At 34.5% G+C, this 10,949-nt stretch overlaps 1 protein-coding gene across 2 annotated transcripts in view; it reads right to left on the bottom strand.

The window, feature by feature from the left end:
• LOC108752459 (lachesin-like) overlaps positions 1-4,354 on the bottom strand; it is a 158,871-nt gene extending 154,517 nt beyond the window's left edge. For both annotated transcript variants that reach the window (XM_018493282.1, XM_018493281.1), the window contains exon 1: positions 4,229-4,354. The gene's annotated coding sequence lies outside the window, so the exon portion shown is untranslated. The remainder of the gene's footprint in view (positions 1-4,228) is intronic.
• Positions 4,355-10,949: the final 6,595 nt, after the last annotated feature.

Here is a 10,949-nt window from a genome sequence, read left to right as displayed (position 1 = left end):
TACTCGTAACTTTTGTCGCAACAAATAAGCGCACATATTTAACTATCGGATAACAAAATGTTACGTTGTTATCGGAAATAATGCACCATGCTTACACCTGCGCCTGAAAACGGTATCTAATTCACTTGTAATTATACTGTCTCCTGAGAAATTAAACACAGCAGTACTAATCGGCCCGCGGAGATTTTGCAGGCGTTTCCGCCGATAGTTCGGAAAATGTTTTCCCGACAGATCGGCGGGAAATGCATCGCCACATATTATTTGTAACGATCGGACGGTACGGCGTGAAAATCGAAAAAAATGCTTTGCGACGGTCAAACGATACGGAAAAGTTATGACCGTACAAAATTGGCACGCTGTGCGGATCGCGTACACGAAAAATTGGAAAAGCGGCAAACGGCGAAAAGATAGAACCACGGAACGTCTCGCGAGCTCTCCGGTCCTATTAGACCTAAAAATACTGCGAACATGTGCTGAATAAGAAACATGAGCTCGGTAGATATCTCTCGGAAAAACGAAGAAATTAAAAAAGAAAAAAAAGCGAGCTGGACGAAATGTAAACGTGCTTCTCTCTCGTGCAATCAAAGCGCACTGATGAGTTGATAAAAAAATTGCATCGTATTGCATTGATAAAAACGTTTGCATTTTTAATTCCGTTTAGCTCAATAGTATAATTACTTTAGTAATTTGCGAGCTTTCGAGTGTAAAATTTTGCGCAATTATGCCTCTCTCACAACGGTGCTTTTAGAGCTCTCTTAAAAATGTACAAAATTAAAGAAGTGAAAAGAAAAAACTAAACAAATGTCTTATTCTACGACTATGATACTGAAGAACAATTGTCGAACACCATCGATAAATAAATCTATTCGAGATAAATCTATCGATTGTAGATGAAGTGTGGAATACACGAATCACAGAGTCATCAACAGGTCCTACGAGTCAGCCAAAAATCATTGGCAGCACTCCAAAGACGAGTTCACCAGAGCCGTCGACGCACAGATGCTTGAAATGACGATGCTGCAGACCGAGAAAAAGTTCCTTACATATATTCCTATATAGAAGGAATCGGGAAAGCGATTGAAAGAAGTTTTCATACACCGATGCAGTTGCATCCATTTATGATAGTTTAAGTTATTTATCTAGATTCATGATTTCACTCTTCAACACTTTAACTTGTTTTACTTCCATAATAAAAAAATAATGAAAAACACGATAGAGGGAAAATTGAACTGAGAAAATAGAATCTTGACGAAATTGATATTAATATATAATAAATATTTAATAATCAATTTCTATTGATTAATATAAACAAGTATTATGAGATTGAAATATTTTTTTATATAATAGAAGTGAAATCTAGCTAAATATACGTACATGTATGTTACTAAAAATTCTTAAATCGAAAAAACTGCTAAAATAATGTTTGCATTATTTTAATCATCAATATAACAAAAACTGTAAGTTTTTCAGATTAGCATATATGTATATTCTCTAAATCTGAATTAGTGAATAATCACTGATATCAGTATGGTACTGGTAATCAGTAAATAAAATGTGAGATCCCTAACCTAGCTGATTTTTATTATGTGTAATTAATCTGGTTTTAGTGCATAAATTCAATGAATATGGTATTGGAAAATTGAAATTAATATGCAAATATCATGTTAATTATTAATGCTCAAATATTCTTTTTTTTTTTAGTTCAACTTTATTGATTATCGGTGCCAAGTATACCACTGAGTACTCGTAATAAGTAGTGACTATCCACTGATTCAGATTTAGAAAGTATATTTTTAAACCGAATTTTTTATTACATTGCAATCAATCTATCATCAATATTTGCATCTGCGGATCGAGAAAAAAACTAATCGGAGTACGAGAATTAAAATAGCTCAATATTTAACATGGCTGATACCTAAAATACGCAAACAGATTTCTACGACCAACGATAAAAACAAGACGCGATCGAGCGAATTATTACTTCTCGTTGCGCGAATATTATTTTTGCAATAGTATCCCATTGATCGGAATTAATGAAACTTTCATAACAATTAGATTCTGTCAAAGGAGCTCTCGCAACTTTGACAACTTAGGCACTATGATCAATATTGGTAATCGGACAGGTGACTCTATCGGTGCGGCCAAGTTGCGGCGTCTTCAACAGGTTTTTATTGAATACAAACAGTATTTCAAAAAAATTAAATCAATATATAAATGAGCAAATAATAAAGATATATTGTATTACTATGCATCAAATATCAATTTTCTATTCATTAAATAATTATTATACATTAAATTAGTTATAAAATTAATTTCAAAAATTATTTTGTCTATTAATGAATACTACCAAGTATAGAAAATCCATTATTACAATAATAAATCATTATTGTATGTATCTTTCATACGTAAATTATTTAACTAATTTAAAATTTCTTAATTCCAATATTAATTGTAAATATATTTATAATCAAATGTTAAAAATTACTATTTATCTCAGTTCATTTTAGAAATAACAATTTCAATTTAGAAATAACAAAAATAGAATATTTCATTATTTATTTGCAATCTTGTGAACATAATTAATTAAATTTCCACATAAAAACTTGCATTTTAAAATATAATTCAATATTCAAAAAGATACAATCTTCTAAATCCTTCAACATTATGTTAACATCTTTTTTACTACAGTTAAATAATGCTATTTCTAAATCATTCTATGTATGCTGCTCACAAGGAAGAGGATAAACGTGCACGTAATTCCTGAGGGTATTTCTTGAAACGCACCGAGTCGGAGAAAGATCATCAACAGGTCGCCGTTGAATCGCGCAAAGGCCCGCGACCTTCCCTTCGCACTGACCTCGACGACGTTTTAACAAACGATCCCGAGAAATAATCCTTCGATCGATCTCATCGCGGAAAAATTGCGCATACTCGTACCTCGGTACCTCTAATAGCTCGACTCGGAAATAGCGAGCGCTGTATCGTTTATAATTCCGATTAAAAGAGCCTCTACGAAATTAATTTTCCTCCAAGAAAGAATGCGGAATCTCACTATATCGCTGCGAATTCCGTCTACTAGTTAATCTCCAACGAAATTATTTTCTTCCTAAGGAATTTAATAAATTAGTACAAGTATCTAAATAAGAACTAATACATTTGATATCTTAGCTTCTTGCTGCGTTTAAGAAACAAGCTCATCAAGATCGAGAAAGAGAAAGGGGGAAGGGAAGAGAGATGCAATCTCTCTTCTCTAATATTACGTAAAGGAATGAGAAAACTGTGTAGTATGTTATTTTAAAGTTTCATTCCTACTCCAATGAACCAAATTAAATTTTGTGTAAATTCAATATCAACGTATTGAATTGGAACTTCAAAAAAATTTAATTCCAATAATTGGAATTTATGTTCTTAAAAAAGCGATAGATAATAATAATATTAAAAAAATATTAAAACGTCAGACACATAAATGGATTCATTTCGATAAAAATAAATTACGAGACAAATAAAAATTAACTCACGTAACATGAAATCTTCCTCAATGATAAATGCACCAATTATTTTATTTATTCGACATCTTTAATTAATCTTGCCATCGCTATAAAATATATAGCAACTAAAACGGTCATTTCGTTTTCAAGCAACAATTTAAAATCTACTGTCGGCAAAATAAAGCAACTTATTTACAATAAGCGCAGTTTCTAATTAAACTCAATCTAATTATTAGAAATAAATTTATATAAAAAATAATATGTAATAAAAATATACAAAATAAACACCTGTAATTAATTTATTAAAAAATCAGAATGTATTGCGTTTTTATTCTTAATAAACTTTCTGAAAAATTTTATTGAATCTTAATCTTAACTCTGAATGCATTCTGCTGAAATCTGTCTCCATCCGAGTACGATATTCTAAAAGACAAGCACTTTCAAAAACAAAAAAAATAAAGTCGATATTTTCTTAGTAAATATTTGATCAGACACCATCGCATCAATTTTTTAACTTTCAACATCTAGTACCATATACGCAAGAAATTTTATTAAGCGGACTTAAAATATTAGCTAAAGATTTTATTTCATTTATTCATACTTTTATTTTGTCAAAACTATCCGATTTTTTTTAACCGCCATATTAAAAATGTTATTTATTTCACTATAGTAGAATAAAAATTACTATCTGTAAAATAAAAAAAATATATATCATTTAAAAACACTTATATAAAACTCACCCCATTGGTAGCGCTATGCTCCGTATGGCTTTTACGCTCTCACTTGAAAGAAAACGATGAGGATAAAGCCAACGACGAAGATGGAGGACACCTTCCCAATTGCAGCCTCAAAAGCATAGCACTGTTCGCGGGCTCTTTTTCGCGATACACGTACACGGCTTTTATACACGAAAATGCGGGCTGCCGCGCGCGATTTCGCTCGTGGGGGTGTCGCGGTGCGACTGTAGCACAATCGCTACCCTCTCACGCTCTCACGGTCTCCATCCCTCCGGATCGTCCCTTCCTTCTCTCCGCGACCCTCTCTATCTACCTGCTTCCCCCCCTCTCTTTCTCTCTCTCTCTCTTTCTCTCTGACTGCTTATCTCACCCCCTGCTGCTTCTCTCTCTCTCTCTCCTTACCCTCTCGGCTCCGCTCTCGCTATAATATCTCCCCACCACAGATACGTCTAGCCACTCCTGGAGCGGCAAAGTGCCTTTTCGAAACGCACCCCTCGCAGCGGCACTTTCCCGCTAACAGAATCGACGCCCCCGACTCCAAGAGAGGGTCCACGGCGGAATCACCGGCTGCATTGACTGCACTGACTACACTGACTGCTCTCTGAACACGGACCGCCGATCTCCGGCCGGTCGAAAGTTCGAAAAGCTCGCGCATGATCGGCCGATCGGCCCGCGCATCCTGCTCTCGTCAACATTTCGCGGCACGGCACGGCACGGCACGGCACGGCACAGCGCATTCCGTCGCTCGTCGCTCGTCCTTATGCATCGCACGCATGCGGGTTTTTGACGCGACGGAATGTAGGAGAGTCTCGGAATATCACGTGTTGCTGGCACGGGAACTCGCCGAATGTCGAATACGCGAATCACGGACAATGTTCAAGGAGAAGAAGAGACGAGAGAGCAAATCGTGACTGCGGGTATTTCTATCGTTAGTTACAAGTAGTAGTAGTTGCGACAACGCTATTTTATTTTTATTAGTCTCTTATTTTCGACATTGTGTTTTATGCAACTTCATTTATAGCAATTAAAGCTTTTCTAACAAGCTTTTGTAAACATCTTAAGAGCTCATTATACAAGCACGATCCAAACCTTTCTTCGCTTTCCTAGTTTTTCTAAGCAATAAATTACTAACTTCTCTCCAAATATTCATTTAAGGATATTAGTTACAATTATATCACTGATAAAAGTAACGTAATGAAAAAAACATACAGGTATGTTGTTTAATATTATAAATGTTTTATGAAATACTTCATCAAAAGTATCTGTAAAAATAAAGAACGGAGCTTACAACATTTTTCTAACAAGAAAGCCTCCATTTGTTTCAGTCTTTACGGTTTATACACAGCATGCAAGCTTGGTGCATTTGATAACATTATTCAGTCGCACCCTGCGGAAGAAACGCGAAGTTTCATGAAATTATTATTATTTCGAGAGGAATGCCACCACTAACAACTGTACGTGTGCGCGCACGCACACGAAATATCTTATTACGGCAGGTGTTCGAGGCCGTGTTCGTAACTTTCTCCTTCAAATTCCATTAACTTTGCGCGAAAATTCCGGAAACGTTTCAGGAAAATTCTTGCAACGAAATAATTGCCGTTCTCGCGATATCGCGGCGGAATCTCGGCCACGTGCCGGAAGCGTGCTCTGAAAGGAAAAGAAAGAGATGAAGAAAAAAAAGAAAGAAAGAGCGTAGGAGGTTATATATTATTTTTCGCTATGCTCGCCATTCGACTATAATGCGTGACATACACTGCGAGAGCTCCATACGCGTCCTAATAAATACAAAAGTACTTTCTAAACTATAGCATAGTCGATGACAAGAAGAGAAAAATTTATAGCACACGTTTGCGCACTATAAATTCGAGTAAAGCTACAGAAATGTACTCGTACTTAACAACAATAAATATGACACCAATAGAATATAGTATTATCCTCCGATTCAATTACTCATTTTTGTTAAGACTGTTTTAGCTGTACATCAACTAGAAGGATCAGCCAAAAAAAAAACAGCTAAAAAAATCAATATCTGTTAATATAAGCCAAAAAATTTTTGCAATAAATACGCTCTGAAATTCACTGCAAAAAAACAAAACAACAAATAATTTTATAGGTAATTGCATTCGTGCAACGGAATGATCATATTTTGCTGCAGTTTTAGGTAAATAACTTTTAAACGAGTAAATGAATCCAAATAAATGAATTTTCGCACGAATATTTATTAGTATTTATAAAGTTTTATTAATATTAATGTAAATAAAAAATTGATTTAATTAGTAATGCTACGACCTCATAAAATTTGCAAATAAGTACTATAAAACGCGTTTTACGTACAAGAGTAGGCAAGCAAATCAAGGCAAGCAAAAAAATTTAATAACTTTTAAACTAATAAGAAAATTGTGCTCAAATTTTACACAGATACTTAGACGTAATAATAGAACAATCTATATAAAATCTTTATGTTTTTGACAATGTGCTTTAAGATGTAACACAAAATATACATCTTTAAAAAACGCTAAATATGTCTTGGAGTACATATTTATTATTACAAATATTTTATTATTACAAATACTTTACATTGTAAAAAATAAAATGTTAATTTTAACTTAAAGACGTATAGTAGACTTTCTGAGACATGCAAAAATGTTGGAATTAACACATGTATGTCTCAGAAAGTCCATGCACTATATGCCTTTAAGTCAAAACTAACATTTTATTTTTTACAATTTAATTATTACATAATTAATAACCAATTAATGTTTTTAAATTAACAATGGTTGTTACATTTAAGGCCGGTTATTCCAACTTCGGAACAGTAAACTATGTGGTAATTTATCTAATGGACAAAAGAAAGAGCGAAAAAGAAAGTGAACCATAGCGAGAGCGAGAAAGCCAATCAGCTGAAATTTATCGAAAGGAACACGTCAGCCTTAAAATATCGAGAGAAAACGAAAAAATTATCAAAACTGTGCTTAATTCTGTACAACAGAAAGGAACGCAAACGTCCATCGTTGGCGCGCCAGCTTTTCTCATCCAACCGATTTTGACCGGCGCACTCACCAAGCAGATAAATCACGCGCCTCTTCGCGGAGAAGCTTCGTCGCCTGTGATGGACGGTCGTGGATAAATTCAGACCTGTGTCATCGCAGGACGATAGAAGGAAGTTCGGCATTCGTCGACGCGAAACGCGAATGAAACAGAAACGCGGGTAGCGCGAGAGTTGCACGCTTCTCAAGGAACTTTAAGAGGGCCGTAAGAGGAGAAAGGAAGAAAGCTCGTTAAAAGTTTAACTCATCCTCTGCCCTTTCCCCGTACGCCGATCTAGTCCGAGATGTCGGGTACCGCTGTGACAGGGTATCGCGTTACGGGATAAACAAATGTTCTTAAATCTTAAATTTCTCGTTATATTTATTCCTCGTTAAATTTATAGGGAATCTTGTGTATATAAGATAAGTTTCGGACAGTAAAAATTATTTCCTCGATATTAAATTTTTTAATAATATATAATTTTGTTTTGTGTGACAAAGAAATAAAAAAATTTTTAAATATAAAAATAAAGATCCTTTTAATTTCTCACCCAATAAAGTAATATAATTTTATATTAACTCTTTTGATCTTATATACATATAAAAATTTCCTTGTATAGCGAGCGAAAAGATAATATTAACTAGAACATATTTATTTCTCTTTTGCAAAAGACACATAATTTTCTCTCTTCCATTTTGTTAAAACTTTAATTTTATCTTCACATCGATTACCCTATATCCAGCTTCAGTGCGACAAGTTTCCATGTTATGTGGCAAACAAATATTTGTCTTAAATTCTCCGTTACGTTTATCCCCCGTGCATTATCGGGAGTTCGTGTACGGGGTGTGCCTAATGCACCGCGTCTATCGCGGATAGAGCAGCTCGTTGCGCAGAATTATATTTACGCCATAACGCGTGTGCGTTTAAAGTTTCGCAGGTAAACGGGATCGATCGGCGAACTTCCGACGATAACTATTGTTGAGAATTTAATTAAATCGATTATTGTGAAAACACTGCGCGAAAAAGAGAACGCGGAATGGATCGTTCTGTAAAGCGATATTTAATTCGTACCCAACGAAAGTACGTACATTCACGATGTTTTATTTAAATAAGAACCGTGTGAAATTAATTATATCAGTTTTCTAAAAACACGTGACAAAATTATTTATTCATACAAGTCATATATATAATTTTTTAAAACACATAATGCAGCACTCATGAGTGTTTGTTTACTTATTCGGGTCATAGAAGTAACTTTCTCATAAATTTAGATGTCACACGTGCGCACGTCCTTCACCATATTTACGCAATCAATATCAAAGTTTATCAAATAGTCAGCAGATATACATCGGCGAAGAACTTTGTCATCTCGTTCCCGTTTCAAAAGCGTCTCGTACACACACTTTCTTCTTCTTTTTAATCTTATCCGAGATTTACTTCTTCCAGCGCGAACATGTTCCGGCATTCTTATATTAATATTTTATTATCGTGTCCCACTGTCTCGATGGGTAGCGTATTTTACTCTACTTTATCGTTATAAAAGCGCAAAAGATAGACTACGTTTTCTCGAGAGAAATGAAAGATTTATCATAGAAAAGCAAACGTCTCGCGATGGCTTAACAAACATCGCGGAATATATCTCAGCTGTTTTACTGGAATGTTAGTACTCCGTTTTAAAAACGAATTTTTACAGCTTTGTTTGTATCCGAAAGAGATATTTTTAGGAGAAGATTTTAATCTCCAAATTCAGATTTTGATTGATGTGCGATGATCTCATGTTATAGGAATTATAATTCCAGTACGCTTATTTTAATTTAAAACTAACAATAAGTTAAGAAAATAGAATAAATTAAGGCAAATTACATGTTTAAATGTTCAAATATTCATCAAAAATATTTCATAAAGTTAACCTTAAGTTGATTGGCACATCATTATGTAGTGTCTTAATTTAATAAAATAATTTTTATAATAAAATTAATTATTTTTAATAAAATAATTTTTATTCATAGAATATTTATTTTTTACTTGGCAAGACAATTAAGACAAAATTGAATAATATAATAATTACTGTTTGTTATATCCTCGTAATAGACACGCGTCATTTTTTCATTTCGCTTTGTTTTCACGCGATAGGTTTCAACGATCATACGAGCAGAAACTGATTCAGGTCATAGCACGAACGGCGTCTCGTAAAAAATAGTGCACTTCATAAACGCTAGCGATACGATTTTCCTAATCGAAAAAGTACATAAAAGAAATAAAAAAAAGAGTTTTATCCCCCATCTATCGCACGATCCTTTGTTTCAGTGAGATTTTCGGAAGCAAAAGCTCATTTCTGTCTCTTTCTTTCTATAATGCTTCTCTTTCTTCCTGTAATGTCACACCGACATTCTTTTCCAAGGGACGCGCGTTCGATATTAGGAAATACCTCCTGCCAATTTCCCATGTTATATAAGGTATTCCCCTACAAAGACCGAAGGCCTCCCTGACATACTCTCTTCGTGCGCAAATCGATTTTACTTCGAGAATTTTTATACACTCAGGTAAGAGGAAAATGGGGAATGGTGATTCCGCAAAAAAAGTTGCTTTTCACTTTTCTTCCTTTTTTTTCTCCCGTTATTTCTAGATCAACCAACGTTGGTAACAAAGTCAAGAGTCAGTCCAATAGATGCAGTAATGGAAATTTTCTCTTACTTATCATACCAACATAATCTCCGTAGATTTAAACATTCAAATGGTATTGAATTATTAGACCATTTTTATTTTGACGCGCCCGCGATGCAACTACTCTCATAATTAGATCATTTACTCTCACAATTAATCACTCTCATAATTATTTTAGATTTCGAGTGGCTTGTCGCTCGATGCGATTGACGCACGATTTGTAGATCCGAGTTCAATCCACATACGAGATCTTTCGCGTTTAAGGAAAGCTGAAAAAGACTCCATCTGGTGATTAAGAGATCTTTGATTGACGAGCGCCGTCGGATCCGGCGTTAAACTATAGGTCCCATATATCAGTGGATATATGAATGAATCCTCCAGGCTGGAGGTTGGATATTAGGCTAACAATCTAATTCCAGAAAAAAATCCATTGTTACGAAAACCTCATGAGAGGTAGGCCTTGTCCCTTGTTGGGATGTGCGTCATCAAATGAATAAATGAATATTTAATTTGTACCATTTTATTATTAATATAACAGTAGTCGCTTAAACGGTAGTCGCTTAAACGGTAGTTGCATTCTTTTTCTGGAGGCACCGTACATGACTTAAAGCGTCCAGACATGGCCAATGTATAGATCAACTTTGCGCACATTCGCTAAATATTAACTACATTTAATATAAATAATTACGTATGTCATGTATGTGTATGATATTTGCTAATGTTAGCATACGTTGGCCATAACGTCTGGAGGCGCTTTTATGCAAATATTGTAAATAGTACTGGCCAAATTATGCGATTTAATGGGAACGCGGGCTTAGTCGCAGAAATAGTTCAGCAAATTTGAGTTCGGTTGTGAACGCTCAAACAGAATAATATATATTACGAATGCGCAACAATAGAACGATAACAGAGATTATTATAGTATCTTCATGTATAGACACATGTGCACACACGCAATAGATCTCTAGTTGAGAAATGTTTCATTTTAATATATCTATCTATTATTTCTAAATACAAATCGCGTTTAAAAGTA

Source organism: Trachymyrmex septentrionalis, unplaced genomic scaffold (assembly GCF_001594115.1).
Source record: "Trachymyrmex septentrionalis isolate Tsep2-gDNA-1 unplaced genomic scaffold, Tsep1.0 scaffold60, whole genome shotgun sequence".
NCBI classification, from domain to species: domain Eukaryota; kingdom Metazoa; phylum Arthropoda; class Insecta; order Hymenoptera; family Formicidae; genus Trachymyrmex; species Trachymyrmex septentrionalis.
The sequence above is the reverse complement of the archived record's forward strand: the minus strand, read 5'-3'. Positions and strand labels throughout refer to the sequence as shown.